This window comes from Rhyacophila brunnea, unplaced genomic scaffold, assembly GCF_057557595.1.
Source record: "Rhyacophila brunnea isolate RB1 unplaced genomic scaffold, BYU_Rbru_1.0 scaffold_4, whole genome shotgun sequence".
In the NCBI taxonomy this organism is placed as follows: domain Eukaryota; kingdom Metazoa; phylum Arthropoda; class Insecta; order Trichoptera; family Rhyacophilidae; genus Rhyacophila; species Rhyacophila brunnea.
In genome coordinates, this window is record NW_028233068.1 from 39785646 (window position 1) to 39806678 (window position 21033).

General features: G+C 31.0%; 1 protein-coding gene across 2 annotated transcripts in view; it reads right to left on the reverse strand.

Annotated features, from left to right (window-relative positions):
- The window catches only part of cpx (synaptic transmission protein complexin), a 474353-nt gene that overhangs the window by 58613 nt on the left and 394707 nt on the right, over window positions 1–21033 (reverse strand). The gene's annotated exons all lie outside the window — the stretch shown is intronic.

The window sequence follows — 21033 nt, forward strand, 5'->3', positions numbered from 1 at the left end:
GGTTTGATTCCTGCCGGGTGTCTTACTTTTTTCAAAAAAGATATTTTCTATTGGTTAATATATCATTGTGTTTTCAAAATTATGTAAGTATGTTTAATAATTAAATGTTATTTAATAAAAAGAGCAAAACACGCTTTCGTGACTATTTAAAAAGCGATTTGTATCAATACTTGTTAATAATGTCATATTGTGTTTTAAAAAAAATGATGCTTCTCATCAAACGTAGGGTCCCGTGATACGTCCGATTAAGACCAGATGTGGTTCGGGGGGAGAGTGTGGTTTGGTGGGGCCATAAACTTCAATGTGGCATATAATTTTTGTAGTGGTATTGTTTTATATGAATACATATTTGAATTTTGGGTAAATACAAAATGAAACAAAATAAACAAACACACAATTTGTAGATAGTAATCACCTGGGATTATAAAATACAAAATACAAACTCCGGATGTATTTTCACGATCTACTTTGTACTATATCCGGAAAACTTCTCTAGTATTCCCATTTGCATGTGTTCTATATTAACCCATGTCTGCACTAGAGGCAATTATAATGCATGCACGCGGGTGCATTGGCCCGCCCCGGGAAGGCAGAGTGCGGGGTTAATTAATTGCAGCGCAGGAACCACAGTTTGCGTGCGTCGTGCTATATGCACTGTGTCACGTGATATCACGATGCAGACCGAGTGATTGATCGGCGAGTGTTTATATGATTGGTGGTTAAATTATAAAAGTAATCATATTATGATTGAAAATTGCTCATGACAGTTTAAATAACCAGGAATAAATTTAATATATTGTACGAGTTAATGTTTTTATAAATATTCTAAAGCAAGTAATGAAAAGTCAAATACAATTAGTACTTATATACATAGTTCGAAAATACAGATCCTTCAGAAATTAATACCGGATCCATCAGATCCCCGTCAATGTGCTTTACCAAATGCTATAGTCACTTGCACGATACCTAATCATGATGAAATTAACCAGTACCTATGAACCCAACAAGGTATTACATTGATCAGAACCCGATGCAAGTGGATTCAAAACGCCCAGCACTAATATATTTTTAGGATTTTTTCAATATCTTCAACAAATCTTGTAAATTGTTTATTGAATTAAAAATATATTAAATTTGTCTACAAAATCTTTAAAACAGTAAGTATGGTTCCGTAATTATTATGTAAATGTTTTGCATATAATATTATGGATTAGTGTTAGACATTTATGTAATTTTTCTCCTCGAGATCAAGAAAATGTCAATAATCAGAAATGATAAAAGAATTAAACATAATCATAAGTTAACACAGAAGTAGAACCGCACTGACTTAATGCTATAATGCGACAAAAGAATGGTATTTATGCCAGAGATTTTTGTTGTTATTAATGAATAGGTATCAAAATATTAAAATAATTTTACATTTATTAAAAAAAATCTTATTCCTCAAATTGGATGATCATTAAATTAAATTTAAAGTTATTAAATCGTAATTAACATCATGGTATTTTAAATTTATATAAAAATATAACCGAGTGAAATTGATATTTGTCTTAATGATAATTATTAGGATGGAATGAAACCAAAGAAATAATACGTAAAATAATTATTTTTTTATTAATTAACCTATATATTAATTAAGTCAACAAAAAAAAGTTTATTAAATTATTTTCTTGGATGCATCATATTATTATGCAACTGTAAACCAGATTTTTAAAAAGATAAAAATATCTATCGTGTCTATAAGCTCTGTCAGTTCATTCAAGTTTGAGAATTAATTACAGTTGATATAAATTAACCTGCATAGTTGTGATTTGTTATTGAAGATAAACAGGGTTATGTTTGTTTTTGGTAGGCTGTATCAGCAAGCTTCGCTAAGCGTTAAAGATAACCTAACGATGGCAAACAGAGGTAACCAATAATTTATTACATTTATTGTAAAATATTACAATAAATAACTAAGGAAATAGTTAAATTGTTAACAAAGTAATATTGTTTTTGATTAGAATATTGTAACGATCCGGTAAATATGTTTTCCTCAACAAATTAATGGACATATATTTGGATTTCTTCATTAGTGATGAATGAGCTTTCTTTTAAAGTTCTGAGGTGTCAATAGAACATTCTTCGTTAAAAATTTGAATCCAAACCATTTTTGTGCATTCTCATTATAATGTTACCTTTGAAAATCAGATGTAAAAGTTTTTAGGTATCTATAGAGTTCATTTCTCGTACCAATCAAGTGGCAATATTTCTTTTCCATTTGACTATTCCGAATTTAAAAATTATAATATCCATAAAATTTTAGTACGAATTTGAAAATGACATAACCGAAACTATAATATAAAGGGTGCAAAAACTTCTTAAGCATTAATAAAAAATATCCATTAGTTATTTTTTCATAATAATATTCCTATATTATTAGATTTGCCTCTAACTGAATATAAAATACTGTATAAGTATATTATTATACCTATATTTATTATTATCCCTACGTTCTATTCCTAAAAAATTTCAATATGTCCATAACTTAGAGCAGGGATCCAATAAGTTGATAAATTAACTAAAAATAAACCCTCGTATATAACGAAATATACAGAAATTTTTAGAATTTAGAGCATTATCACTTGATTTTAAAACTTGAAAAAACCTCAAAAACATACGTACCAAAAAACGATATTTGAAAAAAATCAGTAATCATATTTGTTTGGAAATATCTGTAAGATATATTATTATACCTTGTGTTGATTACTTACCGATTAAAGCAGTCACCCAGCAAGCGAAAGTCGTAGTATCGAATCTCACTCAGTATAAGGTTTTATTATCAAAACGTTTTATAATATTATGCTGGTGCAATTAAGTGCATATGACAGGAGATACTAATTAACAATTTAATTGTGATTTATTTCATACACTTTAAAATTACTATATTGGATTATATTGGATCTTAATAAAGTAACTGATTCATTAGTACCTAATGATTTAGTTAACATCAGATTTAATCATATATATATACTCAGATTCGGCGAAGCAATCATTAATTACTTCACAAAATACTATGGATTTTATTAGATACGTGTAACTCGTTTTTGGTCACTGGGTCTACCAAAAACATGCGATAAAATCGACACAATGTCAATAATTTTACAGCAATATTAGTTTCATTACACAGATTTGCAATTCTAAATACAATAATGATTTCTGAACATAATGGCCGCCCGAAAGCTTGCTGTTCCCTGTTACTATAAATTCACGTTGAATCGGTGTTCAATGTTCACGAGGGGTTCTAATACGCGAGTACTGGGGACTTTGTAAGCATAAACAGGATACGGCTAACGACCAAACTCTGACCTTAATGACTCACTAGCTACCTACATTGAGCTTTTCTTGTAAGGATCCAAACAGTTCGCCTCGTTTAGTAACTGAACTATGTGAACACTGTAAACAACAAATTTTTGTTGACTTATTGAAGTTATACTTCTTTTGGGGCGTTTGGTAGAGAGTGAAACTGAGAGTTACGAAAGTGAGCGACAATATGAAGTTAGCTGCGAATCAGTCAGCTGTATACAAACGTAAGTTTGATAGAATTGTTCCGTTGCCTAGGCAAAAAAAATATTATTGTCGGCCATTTGCAATTCCTTACGTAAACAAACGATTAAACGTCAGAGTGACAGTTGTTACATTAAAAATAAAAATAACGAGAAATAATTATATAATTTAGTAATATATGTTAAAGTGTATAGAAATAAACCAACGGCGCTCCAATAAGCTCAAGAAAAATCTTGAGTGTGTAATTTAACAAGATAATTAAGAGCTAGTCAAATAATCTAGGTTATCACAAGTTTTGTTTTTGTTTTGTTACGCCAAATAAGTATAACTTCTAACGCGCATACATAAGTACACACACCGATTTTTTTTAAAATTATCTAACATAATAAATACATATCGAAGATCTGTGTTGCCAACTGTACAGTACTATAATTTTGATTCAGAGAAATATGTCAAAATAGTTTTGAAGAATTGGAGACGAAAAATGTTCATATACTTTTCAGAAATACTATAGGTATTTTTACACCTGTGTACTTTAATTAGCATAGAAAATGATGTCAATACCGTAGAAGAGACAAAAATTGCTTTCCCAGCACAAAAATTAAAATAGACTTTCAATTTTTTTGTCTCTGCATAAATTGATTTATTTAAATAATAAGAAGTGAGAGGCTCGTCATCATTAAGTATTTTTAAAAACTCCGGTGGTGACTGCATACATTGGACTTCGGTCAAATTTAAATGGGGCATATACCCAAGTCTTAATTTTTATGGATATAAAATAGTTTATTGTCTCTTCTGTAAAATTTAAATTTTGTCACAACGGAGTCAGTCAAGTCAGTGATAAATAATATGATCCAAGGTAGTTAAATTTATAATTAAATTAAACATATTTATATGTTGCAATGACACATGTATCCTTTTTGAGTATGAAGTTTAAGTCTCTTGGTATACGGGAAATAGCAATTAAATACATCTACTCATATAATACGGCAAAGATTTAGGTATTATGGTTGGGCCAATTATGGTGGCCGTCATTCCTTATTTTCCCATCTACCTCAAATCCTTATTTATTATTGTCGCAAGACCAAGCAACCACCAGTCACGGGTCATTAGTTGACCGTGAGGTAGATACATTCAGTTACATCTAAACAACGAACGCGCCTAGGCTTGTTAAAGCTAAGTCGTCGTTAACTACAAAGTGATTCAGCCAAAACGCATATGTTCGACCTTCGTTGCGCTAAATCTGATATGGTTTGAACGACCGTCGCGTCTATCATCCATCATGAACTTTTTATCTTGGTTTATTTATTCCAAAACAAAAGTGAAACCGTGAGAGTGACATTCCGAACCGTCCGTTTACCAGTACGTGAGTGCGTGGACACCGAACGAGCTCCAGCGCGCGCCAACCCTCTCAACATAAAAGTTCAGTGTCTGGTATCCTGTTACACCCACCCCCCCTAGATCCGTAATTCACCAACCAGCATCTTCAAATTGCAGTCCACTGCAAAAAGCGCAATTATAATATAAGTTTAGTAAAAAGGAGTATCTCTACTTAGACGTTAATAATATCCGTAACTTTATTGTAACATTGTACTCTTCAGTAAAAAAGAAAAAAATATAAGTAGTTAATTAGGTACATATTGCTCGTGACGAATTTACAGAGATCCGGGTTAAAGATGTCCCACTTTCAAGCATGCAGGCAGGAAGGTGGTGCGCGCTGTTATTTTAGCTCACGACGAAAGTTAATTTCTCGCCAAGGTGGCCACACTTCAATGAATAAATTTGACAAAGGGGTTATATATAATGAATGCCTAGCAACCGCCTTAGAATAAAGTAAAGAGAGAATTCTGCTAGATATTTCAAGGTTTAATAACGTAAATAACGTTGTATGTGTTGGGTGGCATGGCTAGCCTATTAAAAAAATACACAACTCGGAACCATCACAATGTTAATGTTATGGGAGGCCTAAATCATAAGTGCATAGATATTATATTATGTATTAGTTTAAGATAGTAGTGCCTCTATGTGGACTATCAGGAGGTCAATAGGTTGTCTTTAATCGAATTGCTTCGAATATGAATATATTCACTTTATTTGTGGGTGAATTTAGATTATTAATAATTTAATAAAATACGTTATTTAACTTACTCGGTAGATTCATCACTGTTATCACATCGCATAGTATTTTTATATTAAATTTATGTTTCTATTATAAAATAACTTTAATACTTACGTAAGTTGTAATTCCGTGTATGGCGTGAATATGTTGATAAGTCTACAAGTATCAATTCTCAAGACAGCTATTTGTAAGGTTGGTATTCTGTGATAAATCAGATTACTAAAAAGAATTTACAAGTAAAATGCTTGTAAATTCTCCTGTAAATATTCCTGATTTGCCACAGAATACCAACCTTACAAATAGCTGCCCTGAGAATTGATGTTTGTAGACTTATCAACATATTCACGCCATACACAGAATTATTGACTGGAGTGTTATAATATATATGTTATAAATTCTAATTGATTTAAGTTTTGTACTATTCTATTTGAATCATTTTCAGCAACCCGGGTTTTGCCCTTCGGCATCTTCAAGCAATATGCTCACTCGCAAATGGAAAATTCACACTGATAAGGTGAAAGGCGGATTCCATAAAATACTAAAACAGAATAGTACAAAACACAAATCAATTATAATTAAAATTAAATTTCTATCATGTACCCTTTTAGATAGTATTACTTTAATATATGATATAATATCTTATTTTTTACATAGTGTGAGCTTTTTAAAGTGTGTAAAAATTCCTAATGGGTTAGGTTAGGTTAAACAAATGATTAACCTTTCGAACTGATAATTTGTAATAATCTATACTTATGTTATCTTAAAAATACAGTATAACCTCGTTTTTACGTGCCCGGAATTCACGTTTTCCCGGCAATTGCGTGTATTTTTTTCAGTCCCGATGTATTTCAGTACATTTAATACCCGCATTTACGTTTTTCTTTCCCGCGATTTACGTCGGAAATATTCAAAATATGCGAGTTACGCGCACTTGACAATGATTGGGTCGTGACATTCGAACGATTTTTCAATAAATATTTAAATTGAATGTTGTTTTTTAATAAAACGTTATTTTTTTTGAAACATAAAATTTAAATGTTCTTTTTTTCAATACCCCCCTTTTACATTTTCCCTCCAATTAGGTTTTTTTTCTTCAGTCCCTTAAAAAACGTAAAATAGGGGTTATACTGTAATCAAATAAATTGAATAACAAATGTTATTCTTGATTGTCAATAATTTAAATTTGAATGCCAATTTATGAAATTTTAACTTTAATTATGTAGGTACTGATTATAAAGAGGTTTAAAAGAATACTATTTTATGTAATAAAAACACTTTATGCAGTCATCAAATGTTTAAAATAAATATAAAGGATAATAAGACTTAAAAATTATGTAAATAGATTATCTACAACGTTTAAGGAATGTCCAGGATCATGCTTTGAAAATAGGAGCACGTCCGCCCTTAAGCTGTTTTTAAAATATTTATGGCCATCTAAAAGTTATCCAACTCTTATAAATCAAGACTTATACAATCGGTAGTGTAATAATTGTATACAAATATTGCAGATTCATAAATCTAGAAAAAGAGTTAGCACACAAGATAAAACAGTTTTCGCATTTAACAATGTTCGGTAAACAACCGAAGCGTGCTGCAAAATGGCGGGCAAACAAGAAGCAAGAATGTTTTTCGTATTTCCCGTTTTTATGAAACAAAAAGAAAATGCCTCCACGTGACGTCAAAGCCAACTTGGAAGGGGGATTTGCATACAATTATTATGCTCGGTTGGCGTCTTAATGCGTTCAATGAACTGACATAAATTGATACGAAATAAAGAAAACTGCCCAAGCGAGAAATATTCTTTTCGTTATTCACCGTTTATAAGTATTATTTTCTGCTTGAGAATTGAAATTTTCTTGATAATCCGAAATCGTTTTCCTGTTTCCATTCATATATTTTTATATGGCTTATTAGAGAGAAAAATCTACTAACACGTCACACAAGATTTACACATTATTTGTAGAGATGATTGAGAATATAAAATGTAATATTTGTTATTACATTGAGATAATAATATATTAAATCAACGCAGTATAAGTAAAGCACTATGATGCTTTAGTTATTTTTACGATAAATAATATATTGAACATACATTGTATACCCAATAGAAAAAATATTTTTTGTAAAAAATACGACACCCAGTAGGATTCAAACCTGCTTCTCTCGGGATTCACGCCCACGTGCATTTACCACTATGCTATAATAATCTTTTCTAATTGCGACGAATTTTAACTAATAGTTCTTAAAATACTCTCTGAAGCGCTTTTTAAATTGCGTTACTATTGGTAATCGGCTTTTGTATTTTAAATCAAGGTATGTATTAAATTACCTTAATTACTAACCAATGTCACGGATCACTCCAAGATTTTTTGTTGTAACTTACTTGAACTTGATAATAATTTAATTAAGAACTATTTTTTTATTCAAACGAATAATTCACAAGATTCATTTTTTTATATTCATTACTCAGAAGTGTTTTCAAATTATATAATATCTAATATATAAAAATTAATATTTGTGTGTTTGTTTGTTCGTATTTAATGCGCAGCCATACCGTTCATCCGATTGCGATAAAACTTTGTAAACTTATTGCTTGCACTTGCGGGAAGAGTATAGGCTATACTAATATATAAAAATGAATGTCTGTCTGTCTGTCTGTATGTCTGTCTGTCTGTGTATCTGTCCCGCATGCGTTCCTATACCATTCATCCGATTGCAATGAAATTTTGGTAAGTGGTTGCATGCACACCCATGAAGGTTTCTGAATTAGAAAAATCATCATCTTCTTCTTCTTCTTCTTTATTATATTTTCTTTTATTCGTATGGTTCCTATACCATTCATCCGATTCCAATAAAATTTTGGTAAGTGGTTGTATGCACACCCATGAAGGTTTCTGAATTAGAAAAATTATCATCTTCTTCTTCTTCTTCTTCATTCTATCTTCTTTCATTCGTATGGTCCCTATTCCATTGATCCGATTGCAATGAAACCTTCGTCAGTTGTTGTGGTAACACCCGCAATGGTTTTTGAATTAGTACAACCACCTTCTTCTTCTTCTTCTTCTATTCGTATGCGTTCCTATTCCATTGATCCGATTGCAATAAAATTTTCGTCAGTAATTGTGCCAACACCCGCGAAGGTTTCTGAATTAGTACAACCATCTTCTTCTTCTTCTTCTTCTTCTTCATTCTATCTTCTTTTATTCGTATGGTCCCTATACCATTCATCCGATTGCGATGAAACCTTCGTCAGTTGTTGTGGTTTCTGAATTAGTACAACCGTCTTCTTCTTCTATTCTATCTTCTATTCGTATGCGTTCCTATACCATTCATCCGATTGCAATGAAATTTTGATCAAGTGTTGTGCTCACGCCGCAAAGGTTTCTGAATTGTTACAACTATTTTCTTTTTCTTCTGTTTGTATGCGTTCTTATACCATTCATCCGATGCGATGAAATTTTGAACAGTTGTTGTGAGCACGCCCGCGAAGAGTTCTGAATTAGTACAACCATCTTCTTCTTCTTCTATTCGTATGCGTTCCTATACCATTCATCCGATTGCAATGAAAATTTGATTATGTGTTGTGTTCACGCCCGCAAAGGTTTCTGAATTGATACAACCATTTTCATCTTCTTTTTCTTCTATTCTATCTTCTTCTATTCGTATGCGTTCTTATACCATTCATCCAATTGCGATGAAATTTTGACCAGTTGTTGTGCGCAAGCCCGCGAAGGTTTCTGAATTAGTACAACCGTCTTCTTCTTCTTCTATTCGTATGCGTTCCTTTACCATTGATCCGATTGCAATGAAACTTTGGTGAGTTGTCGTGCGCACGCCTGCGAAGGTTTCTGAATTAGTACAACCATCATCTTCTTCTTCTATTCGAATGCCTACCTACACCATTCATCCGATTGCAATGAAACTTTGGTGAGTTGTCGTGCGTATGCCCACGAAGATTTCTGAATTAGAAAATCATCTTCTACTTCTATTCGTATGCGTTCCTATACCATTCATCCGATTGCAATGACATTTTGATCAAGTGTTGTGCCCTTGCCTGCAAAGGTTTCTGAATTAGTACAATCATCTTTTTCTTCTTCTATTTGTATGCATTCTTATGCCATTCATCCGATTGTGATGAAATTTTGACCAGTTGTTGTGCACACGCCCGCAAAGGTTTCTGAATTAGTACAACCATCTTTTTCTTCTTCTATTTGTATGCGTTCTTATGCCATTCATCCGATTGTGATGAAATTTTGACCAGTTGTTGTGCGCACGCCCGCGAAGGTTTTTGAATTAGTACAACCATCTTCTTCTTCTTCTATTCGTATGCGTTCCTATACCATTAATCCGATTGCAATGAAACTTTGGTGAGTTGTCATGCGCATGCCCACGAAGATTTCTGAATTAGAAAATCATCTTCTTCTACTATTCGTATGCGTTCCTATACCATTCATCCGATTGCGATGAAACTTTTGTCAGTTGTGTGCGCACACCTACGAAGGTTTCTAAATTATTATTATATAACATACAAAGTTTGTAGTTTGTTTGTCCCATCCAATTTAGATTTTTTTTTTACTACATATTAATAACATTAATAACGTTTTCATATTTTGGATTCGATTTTAATTTAGTGTTCTTATGTTTGACCTTTACTCCTATTAGAATTATTTACATATTGCCATATTTTATTACACAGATATTTTAATAATAAAAAAAATAATTACCTCTTATTATTTTTCAAATATCTAAGATAAATATAACCACGAAGCGACCCTGTGCGAAGCCGGGTACTTCAGCTAGTGTTCTATAAAAATAATATTACATTCTTAATTTTTTTATGGTTGATATTTTTTATTGAATGAAAAAAAATGTAGATAATAAATATCGAGCATGCTGAAAAAAAAATATCTATATAAAATAAATAAATTAAAATAATCGCAGATATCCTATGAAAAAAAATATGGGTTTTATTTCAAATTTAGTCAGGTACCTCAAAGTTTACTGATAATTCAAACTTAGATTGCTTAAAATTAATCAAAGTTAAATATATTATATTGTTGGGATGACGTACCTACTGATACATTAAAATTTACATTCACTTAAGGCACATACTTTGAACACTAGGTTTGTGCTCGATATATTCCCGAAACAATAATATCATGCTAGATAGTTTATTTCTCCTAATTCTTGGTAGAAAGTAGATAGAATAATTACTATATTTTACTTTTCTTTTTTATTACTATTCCACTACGTTGAGTTTTAGTGGAAAGCATAATAATAGTTGGAAATTCTTTTAAAATTACCACAAGCGTCATTAACTATTGGTTAGAAAATTACTGTAATAGCATAAGAAATAAAACTACTCTGTTCCTTTGAAATAAATCCATTTGAATGTATAAATACACTTATAAATTCTGTATATAATGAAGGCATTATACGTTAGTACAAATTTGATCGATATTGGATTCTACTATGTTCACACAATGTATTTCTTTTTCATATCGTATTATCATCAAGCGAGTTATTGGAAACTCGACTTGCAGTGAAATGCAACGAGTTCCGTGATAGCTTTTAACAAAGAAATTCACTAATAATCGCGTAATAGTTAAAGAAATGCACTTTTATTATAAATACATACTACGTAATACAGGTAATCATATCATCACCTCAATAAAACAACTAGATAACTTAATTTTCACTGTTGTAGAGTTAGATATTGAATATTATTCTACATTTCCTTATCTACACTACTGATAAAACTAGGTAAGTCAGAAGTTAATGGGATCTGTATTAATATAATCGTATTTATATAAATTTAGTCTATATAATATAGATGGATGTACCTATATTTGATGAAATTGTTCGAAGAGTAATGCTGGGCTGGACTGCTTTTGGCCGCCTGAATAATGTCTTCAAAAATGACCTCCCACTGTGCGTAAAGCGCAAAGTGTCCAACCAGTGTGTGCTTCCCGTAATCACATACGCGTGTGAAACATGGGCCCTTAGTAAAAGAAAGATCCAGAAACTTAGAGGAGCGTATGAGAGGTGCATTCTGGGTATAACGCGAAAGGACAAAAGGCGGAATGATTGGATAAGAAAACAGATAAAGGTGTGCGATGTAATAGAGTTCGCTCCTCAAAATCCTCAAATGGAAACGGGCTGGATACATAGCTCGAAGAAGAGACAATGGCTGGACAAATCTAGTCATCCAGTGGTACCCAAGAGGTACAAAACGTCTCAAAAAAAATGTTTCAAAAATGAAAAATGTATTTTTACATAATATTATATTATTTTATCCTTTTTCGAATATCAGGTCTTTCTGATGTAGGGTATTATTTTGACGAATGCATCTTATTTATACGATATATACGAATCCTCTATTACCACAATTCCTCAGCCAAAATATTATATTGTACTTGCCTTTATATCGCCATAGCAGTTTTATAAGAAGTACATGGCTCGAAATGGACCGGAGCGCACTGGAGCGCCGTTCCCGTTCGTGAAATCGGTAAAATTATCGCTCCGTCTCACGGAAAAAAATAATTTGACCGTCTGAGCTACTAGATAGGTCATATAAAAAATAATTTTACACATTTATTTTTATAAAAATATTTTTAAATATAAAAATTGCAAGCGTTCCGGTTCGTAAATTTTTCCATTTCGACAGCTGAGGAAGTATTACTATTATTAAATACTACAAGAAACGATTCATTTGGATTTCGAAAATTGTATGTATCACTTATCTATATAATTATAATAATGTATGTGATATGTGATAATAAATATAGTTTAAATTGATAGTTTCCCCGAGAGTGAATAGTACCTATACCTATACTTGCATTGTATTTCGATCCGGAAAGTAAAAAAACAATTTATTTACTGTTCATACACATATCCAATGCAAAATAAACGTTTACATGATTATGACTGAAATAATAATGTGAATATAAGAATTTTATAAACTCTCTGTCTCCATTGTCTTTCAAGTTTCAATCTACACTGGTTACTATCGACTGATATGCAGTTAATAATTCAAATTTCTAGTGTGAATGCACTTCAATCCACTTGAGTAGTTGCAGTGTCAGACGCCTACGTTGCCTACAAGAGTATAACAGAAATCGATATTAGAAACAACTGACACGCAACATTCTTCATACAATTAAACTGGAAAACTCGCTTACATATTAAACATGAATGATCCAGTTTTTATGCTCAACATTACTGAATAACATGGAAAGCTCTAAAAAGAAGTTTTTACAAATGGCTTTAAAATTTGTCTCACAGGTGTCTTATTACATTATGTACTAGAGTGAACAAAAAGACCAAGCCTAATGAATTTAATCTGCATGCATTTTAAAATAAACATAATACTTTTCATATATACTCGTAGTAGGTATGTATATCATTGAAAAGAAATTCTGTAGTTAATCTCTAATGCATCGGAAAAATGTCAAATGGAAAGTAATATTTGGACAATTCAAGAATATGGAAGACTTTTCTTATTGTCTTTGAAACAAGTGCAATGGATTATCTTCGATTCGAATGAGAAATAATATTATGCAATCGATGTACATATAATATTTTTTTTTATTATATTCTCTATTATTAAAAAAACCTATTGCAAATAATTAATTATTTATTTAATTTAATTAAAACTTCACATATTATGATATCATTAAAGATGCAATAAAAAATGTGACTTATATCTTGTCACAATATTTATTATAAGCCTATTTTGTATGAAGTACCTAGCAAAAACAATTGTTGTTGGTATTATTTCTGCAATTGGTAGCAATCGCTGACGTAGTATTGCAAGCAGTAAAAATATTATGGATTTTATTATCTAACACTGTTGTGTTCGACATAACTTTAAGCACTCTATAAAAATTTACTGGTAATAATAAATAATCCGCAATAGCAAATAATTACAAAGAAATGTTTCTTATTTCTTATTTCTATTGGTAATAGTATTTACATCAAAATACACTTATATTAAGATAAATGAGTAGAAATTAAGGACGACAGTTTGTCTCAGACATTTTTAAATACCGCTGCATGTAAGAAAATTCCTGAATTTATTGGTGTATGAATTGTATTAATTTTAGTCACCTACTAGTTTAAAATGGAGAGAAGCGGTTTTGGATAGATATGGATGGAGGTAGATGCTAGAGTAGGTAGAATACCCATATATAGTTGTAGCATCAAGACGGAATAATAGAACGTAGATTAAGGTATAAATACATTATGATGCACGTCGCGTACTGTCACGGTAGAAATTTAGTTTATGGTTTCGTCATTCTACAGAATATTTTTAACGATCACTAACTCAATAAATTCATTGATGGAGAGTGCCAACTCTAATGTATTAATATTTTGAATTATTATTCATTATTCATGCTAATTAAAATTAATTTTAACTGTTTCTATTTGTACGTACGTTAAAAGTACTTGCGATATTGCATACATAGATAATATTTTGAACAGAACCCAACCTGCACACCATAGATAATAGACAATAGTCTTATAGAAAATACATAATGCCAACCACTAAAAACAAAACACGTGAACCGAAAATGTGTAGGCACGTAGAAAATGATAAAAAAAAAGTTTATCGAGTCGCGTGAGTGTCGATGCAGCGCGGTACGCGTGAGGTGATCTCATTGTTATTCCGGTGATTTGGGCAGATTTTGGTAAGTGACAATGTTCGTTTAAACGTTAAAAAACTGAGCCTTAGTGAATGACTGAGATCGTTTGAGGCACCGCATTATGTACATAATATGTTCCACACCATATTATTATATAATCATAAACGAAGAAAAAACTACAAAGAAATTTACTAATTATAGCAATTAATAAGGGTAAGTTATTGTTAGTAAAGCTGAGTTAAATTAAAATCCTTGGGATAAATCTTATCTCACTACGTACCTATCTCTTAAAATGTTCTCGTTTATAATTAAAAAGTATAACTTGACGTTAGTGCTATTAGCTTGCGTACCTGCGACAATCCAGCTTATAGAGATTATTATTCGCTAAAAACAAGACGTCTCACCAAGGAAACTAATTTCCACGAGGAAAATGAACTAAGTAAGAAGCGTGAAAATGACATTAAAAGCGGAGAAAAACTTTTCAGCTATCCTTTTTGATTCCCAGACCGCAAACCCATGCAATAAATTATTTTACAATGCAGATAGGTATACCAAAGTTATTGGTTTATTTACGTTTGTTTATTTATTCAAGTTAGTAGAAATTTACTCACCAATATTTTAGAATAATCGTTTAACACGACTAGGATAGGAGAGTAGTTTGAAAGGATTTTATAAACAAACTTATGACTAATTTTTCTTATAAGTTAGTAGATGTTATTGCAAACAAATACGTAATTCGCATACTATTGGCTTCTCAGTAATATTAATTGCAAACAATAGTTGAGTTTTCACTATCGTATTTAAAATATGTCATATTTTCAATGGTAATTTATAAAATAAATCTTCCATTTGCTATTCGATACAATGTACTAATAATTATTTTACTACTCGTATTTTGCTCACAAGCTTCATCTACCCTTTACCAGATACTAAATTTTCTATACCAATCCTACCCCATTCACCTTAAAATGATTAGATTAGACTATTATATAAACCCAAACGTACTTGATAAGATTCATTTACTATGTAAGCGAAACGTGTGTCGTAAAATAAAATTTATATGACTGTGGTGAATAACAATAAATTGCTGATTGATACAAATTGGTATAATAAATTTTGCTTTAAAGGTAGGTAGACACAATATTCAAATGATAAACAAATTAAACAAAATTTGTTGCTTATTTTTACAAATGCCTGATAAATAAAAAAATAGTGTTTTCCAGAATTTACAATTCAATATGAAACAAAATATTTAAAAATCATTGCAAAAACATTGTATTTTTTTGGAACAGCTTCAAAAACAATATCTATTAGAAAAACCTTTGAACCGAATAGTATACGAGCCCACATATTTTATTGCATATCAGGCGAGTACTTTATCAAATAATGCACTGACTGTATTATTACTTATTATTATTAACTGTGCATCTGAGGAGTTGTCATATTCCGTCAATAATAAAAATAATACAGTGGAACTTAAAATCAAGCTTATGTCTAACTAGCTTTGAATTATAAATGGTATTAGGATTTTTTATCATTTCACTTGGAATACTTTCAACGAAGAATGTTTTATTATTAAATCTTGCGTAATATTCAGTCTTGAATAAAAATAATATAATTATAACTATACAGAAAACAGAGTAAACATTTGGATTTGATTTATGTATGCTTGAGGAATTTGATACGAAATTGAAGTATCTTATGAGATTACTCACTGTATTATAAATAAAGTAATACATAATAAAAAAAGTTTTTATACGTTTATCATGTAATACCTATAACATAATTGTTTTTGTAAGTTATTAACATATTAAGCTTTTGCGAACAATAATATAGTTAAATCTACTTCAAAAATCACGTTAATCCATATAGAAGCTACGAAGAACATCAAAGGCTACTATCGCTGTTTGTCTTTTACAAGTTTACCATGTTATCTTGGAAAAGTTTCTGTTATTGTTTAACAGAGTTAAGCAAAGTAACAATTTAAGGTTTATTATACACGCTTCGTTTATATCAGGGCTAGCCAAAATACGGTCCGCGGAACGATTTTGTGACACCCGTTGAGCGTATATTAGTTTCAGCTAAAAGATAGTAGATACATTGAGAAAATTAAAGAAGATATTTTAGTTTGTGTCGTTATTTCAATGTCAGCATAGAAAATGTAAGACTGACTACCAATTGGGATCGCGCGAGTTGAAGTCAGACCCTTTTCAGTTTTGGCAGAAACGAAACAAATAAAGATTTTTTCAATTTATTACCTAGTCGTCATAGTTCGGTACTTTTTCCGGATGAAATAAGGAAAAATAAAAAGAAGATGAATAATTGAGCCCATATCCGGAAAACGAGCGTTATCGTGATAACGCTGTTTCTTGGTAAATCGGTTTAAATTACGAGGCATACACCTATGCATGCACTCACCAAATATTACTTTGATATTCTAACAAGAGGTGGCAGTAGACAGTCCAAACTGTCCACGCGTTGCACGCTGTTTATCCGTAACTTCAATTTATGTATGATTTAAAAATACAATAAGATATACAATGATTGGATCTAGGCATGTGCCCATTTCTATAAATATTCAATTACTATCACACTCGACTGAGAGCCAGAATGAGTCTGCGCGATATACAACGGTTGGATGTAGGAACACATATATGCATATACATATATTACTCGTACCTCACCTCACCACTCCACCGCTGCTACATGAAAACTCTATTAACTCATGATGAATTGTTGCAAGTGCGTCATTTTAGAGATTTTTTGTCATTCTGTAACCTCCGAACAACGGAACAGACAGAAAATGTACAAAAAAAATTAGATAAAAACCTTTGTTGTACTTGGGTATCATGTAATTTTTACAAAAAAGTGATATAATACAAAATATTTGAAATCACAGGTGTAAACTATTAAATACTATTATAACTGTCAATAGACAGCTCTATACTAAATTCAAAGACTCTGGAGTAAATGTGTGCTCATTGTATTGCCCGAATCATTGTTCATGAGTACAAATATTGCCGCAAATGTATTTTTTCAACGATGAAATTCATAAAATCTATATACATGCATTTATGCTTATTGACTGATAAAACACTTTCACATTCAGATATATTTATTGCTATAGTTACGTTAGTAAAAAGTAACGAGCATCGCGAGATCTTATTAGTGTTATTAAGTATCATTGTATAATAATTATAAACAATTGAATATTCTGTTTCAATATGAAATTTTCTATGAAAGGCATTCGTTTATTCACGAAAGTGTTCACTGGACCTAATGGTAGTATATTCTCCAAATTTTTCATAGATAAATACTATTATGGATGCATATTATACAAATAATATATATTTTATAAATACAACTCTTGGATTATCTACGCTTGGACTGCACTGGTATACGTTTTGAACTATATTATACACCACGCTATCTTGAACACTTACAAGACGAATTACACAGCGGACCAAGTCTTGGTGCATTTTATCAAATTTATTAATATCCTGCTCGGGAAACTTTCCACTTTTATTGCGAGAAATCAGAAAATATACATCTTCTTGCTCTCGTTTCTTAGAAAGTAGCTGACGTTAAATTAAAAAGCAAAATCCCATTTAAAAAGCAGAAAACCATTTTATAATAAAATGACTTGAAAAGTGAAATATTAAAATACATAGCATCTACAACAGTATTGCGGATAATTCAGTTAATGAAAAATCGTATGTCATAATAATTAATAATTTATTCACGACTGACTAAAATGTGCAAAATGAGTGAACCTACCGATTTAATACAATACATATAATTTTCATCAGCCTGAACCTATCCACTGCTGGATGAAAGCCTTTCCAAGCTTATTTTACTTCTCATGGTCCTGTGAGTGGCGTTGCCATGTACTTCTGCAGAACGTAACCATTTCATCGATTCAGTGTCCTCAAGGTCTATCTTGCGGACGTACCTCTTGGGTGCCACTGGATGATTAGATTTGTCTAGCGATTGTCCCTTCTTTGAGCTATAGGTCCAGCCAATTCTCATTTGAGATTTTTAGCGAACTCTATTACATCGCAATCCCTTGTCTGTTTTCTTATCCAGTCATTCCGTAGAATTTATAATATGTAATGTATTTATTAAATTTCAATTTCATTTTTATATGTTGCCGCTTAATGAAACACAGTAATGTTGCACGCTGAATCTACGGAAAGTGACGTATTATTATGTATTTTAGTAATAACTACTAGTCTTGTCTATCAAGAGAAAGAAGTAGACGAAATATTGCAGATACCTACACAATGGGCACCAATATAATATATCAATACATAATGTACTGGTTTCTTATCCAATGGCTCCAAATTTCATTCCCGGTGAGGTCATTAAACTAAATCTATGTGATTTTATCAAATCCTCGTATAATCTTCTTATTAGTTTAAAATACATTATACTGGTTAAGACGGTACTTCAGTGGAACGGCAAATAATTTTCAACTATAGGTGCGACGAAATTCCGGACTGGCTGGCAATCGGAGAGCGAAAGTAGAGCTGTGAACATGTCAATTTGTTTCGTGATGGCGGAGGGGGAATTAATTCTTAAATCGTGTAAAGATGACTAAAAAGCGTCACTCATTTACTTGAAAAAGAAAACATGTCAATGAATATACATATTATTATTATTAGTAATAGAATAATAAACATAACATTAAATGGACGTATGTTGACTTTTTATGACAAATTATGTTTTTTTCTGCACGCGACATTTGCATAATCTGCGCGTCGCCTAGTCACGATCGTTTTAGACCGTGCCCCAGCTGAAGTATAACCTTAAAAGTACCTAATATTATAAAAAAAACATTTTTTTACGTAAATGCTTAGATTTATGGAACAATGGTTACAACTAGTTTGGCGTTCTTAAAAAATAGAGATGATAAACTGAATAGTTTGAGAACAATTTTTTCAGCGGAAGTTAAACCGTAGTTCATGTACGGAAGCAATAAAGCGTCCCGCAAAAGATCCGAGTTCTCAAACTTTAATACGTCATTTATCAGTGACTGCGGTGCTATAATATGGTAGCCGTAGCGGTCTGCTGCTCGCCAAAATGGCCGTAAATCTCGGTTCAAGTGGTTTAACGTGAAACGTTTTAAGCACTGCACTAGTAGTATAATAATATCATGCATTCTACAACTAACAGTCCATGGGATAAGCGCATCAAGCTCTAGTAAAGGAAACGATCCATTGTAGACAATTAATTATATGTCATGCGATATTATTTGGATTTATTAGACGAAGAGATAAAATATACTAAACAGATAAAGATAAATGAAACCAAAGAAATGACAGTTCAAAAAATCGTAGCTAATACAACTAAATTTATAACTACCAGCCATATACTAATAATACGTATATAATTTAAAACTGTGAACATTAAAACATATTCAGCAGGTAGGAAGATTATACGAATCAAGTAAGCATTTAATCAATATTTTTATGTACATATTTTTTACTTAGCTAGAAAATGAACGTAATATTTTTACTGTAAGTTTTCTGTAGGTAGCTCAAATCCTATTCAGGATTAAATTTTTAAATGAGTTTTTAACTAAATGCGTGGTAGTATTCTGAAGTTTTCTGCTGGCTTTGAGATAGTGGTTACATGACCGGGATTTTTTAATAAATTTCAAGTTTTAATACAAAGATAAAAATTATACAGTCTTCGTTTCTAGAAGTAACTTTATATAGACGTTATTGCATTTATATGGGACGTTACATAATATAACAATAAGTGTAGTTGCATATTTTATATAGGCTGTTTTCTTATGTTACAAAAGATAAAACACTAATATCTTCATAACATTTAACTTTACTGAAATATAACGAGTATCTTTTTTCATTTTATTTTCTTTTGTTTTTTATAAATAAAGAAAATAATATATACTTACTTAAAAATTAAGATACTGTCATCAATTCAATCATTATAAAGACCAATTGAATGTATTTATTGTGAATTAAAATCATTTACAAATTTCAATTAATCTTTCGATAGAAAGCTATAAAAACTTTTATCCATAAAAAGTACTACATCTACTTATACGGGAAGCTTTTTAGTGTTTGACGAATTCGCCCTAGAAAACTTTCAAAAAGAATGTTTGTATTTCAGGTTGTAAACTTTTTGATCTTAAAAGGATTTTTCCTACAATAACTATAGCGAATCGTTAGTAAAAAAGCTTTTGTAACGGCAAAGCTCAACATTCTTCTAAAGTTTCACGTCCAGTATTTATGTGGAGGAAGTCGAATAAGTTTTCAGAAACTATTGTGGTGTTTTCGACATTTGTGTGAAGTCTGTTTAAATTTCAACATATAATATAGGTTCAGTACAAATTTAAAATTTTATACAATATCAACTGATAAAATATATGATTTAAAATAGTTTTGTATCAAAAATATTTTCAGTCCTAACCCTAAGAGATGAGAAATATATTACTATTGTTTAAATAATATTTTAAAGTAGGTATGTTAAAATGTGAAAAATATTTAGTATATAGAGCTCAGTATAATTAAAACTACACTGGATTTTATTTACGCCAATCGTCTCCTCCGATAGTGAAGTGGCACTTTGGATCGTTCTCTAGTGTCGTAGTCAAAATAATAGAATTCGTATATTGAGTGAAAGATTGGTCATAATAAAGAAGCCTGATTGAGACAGAAAAAGATCGTAAAAAATATTGCCATAAAAATAGAAAAT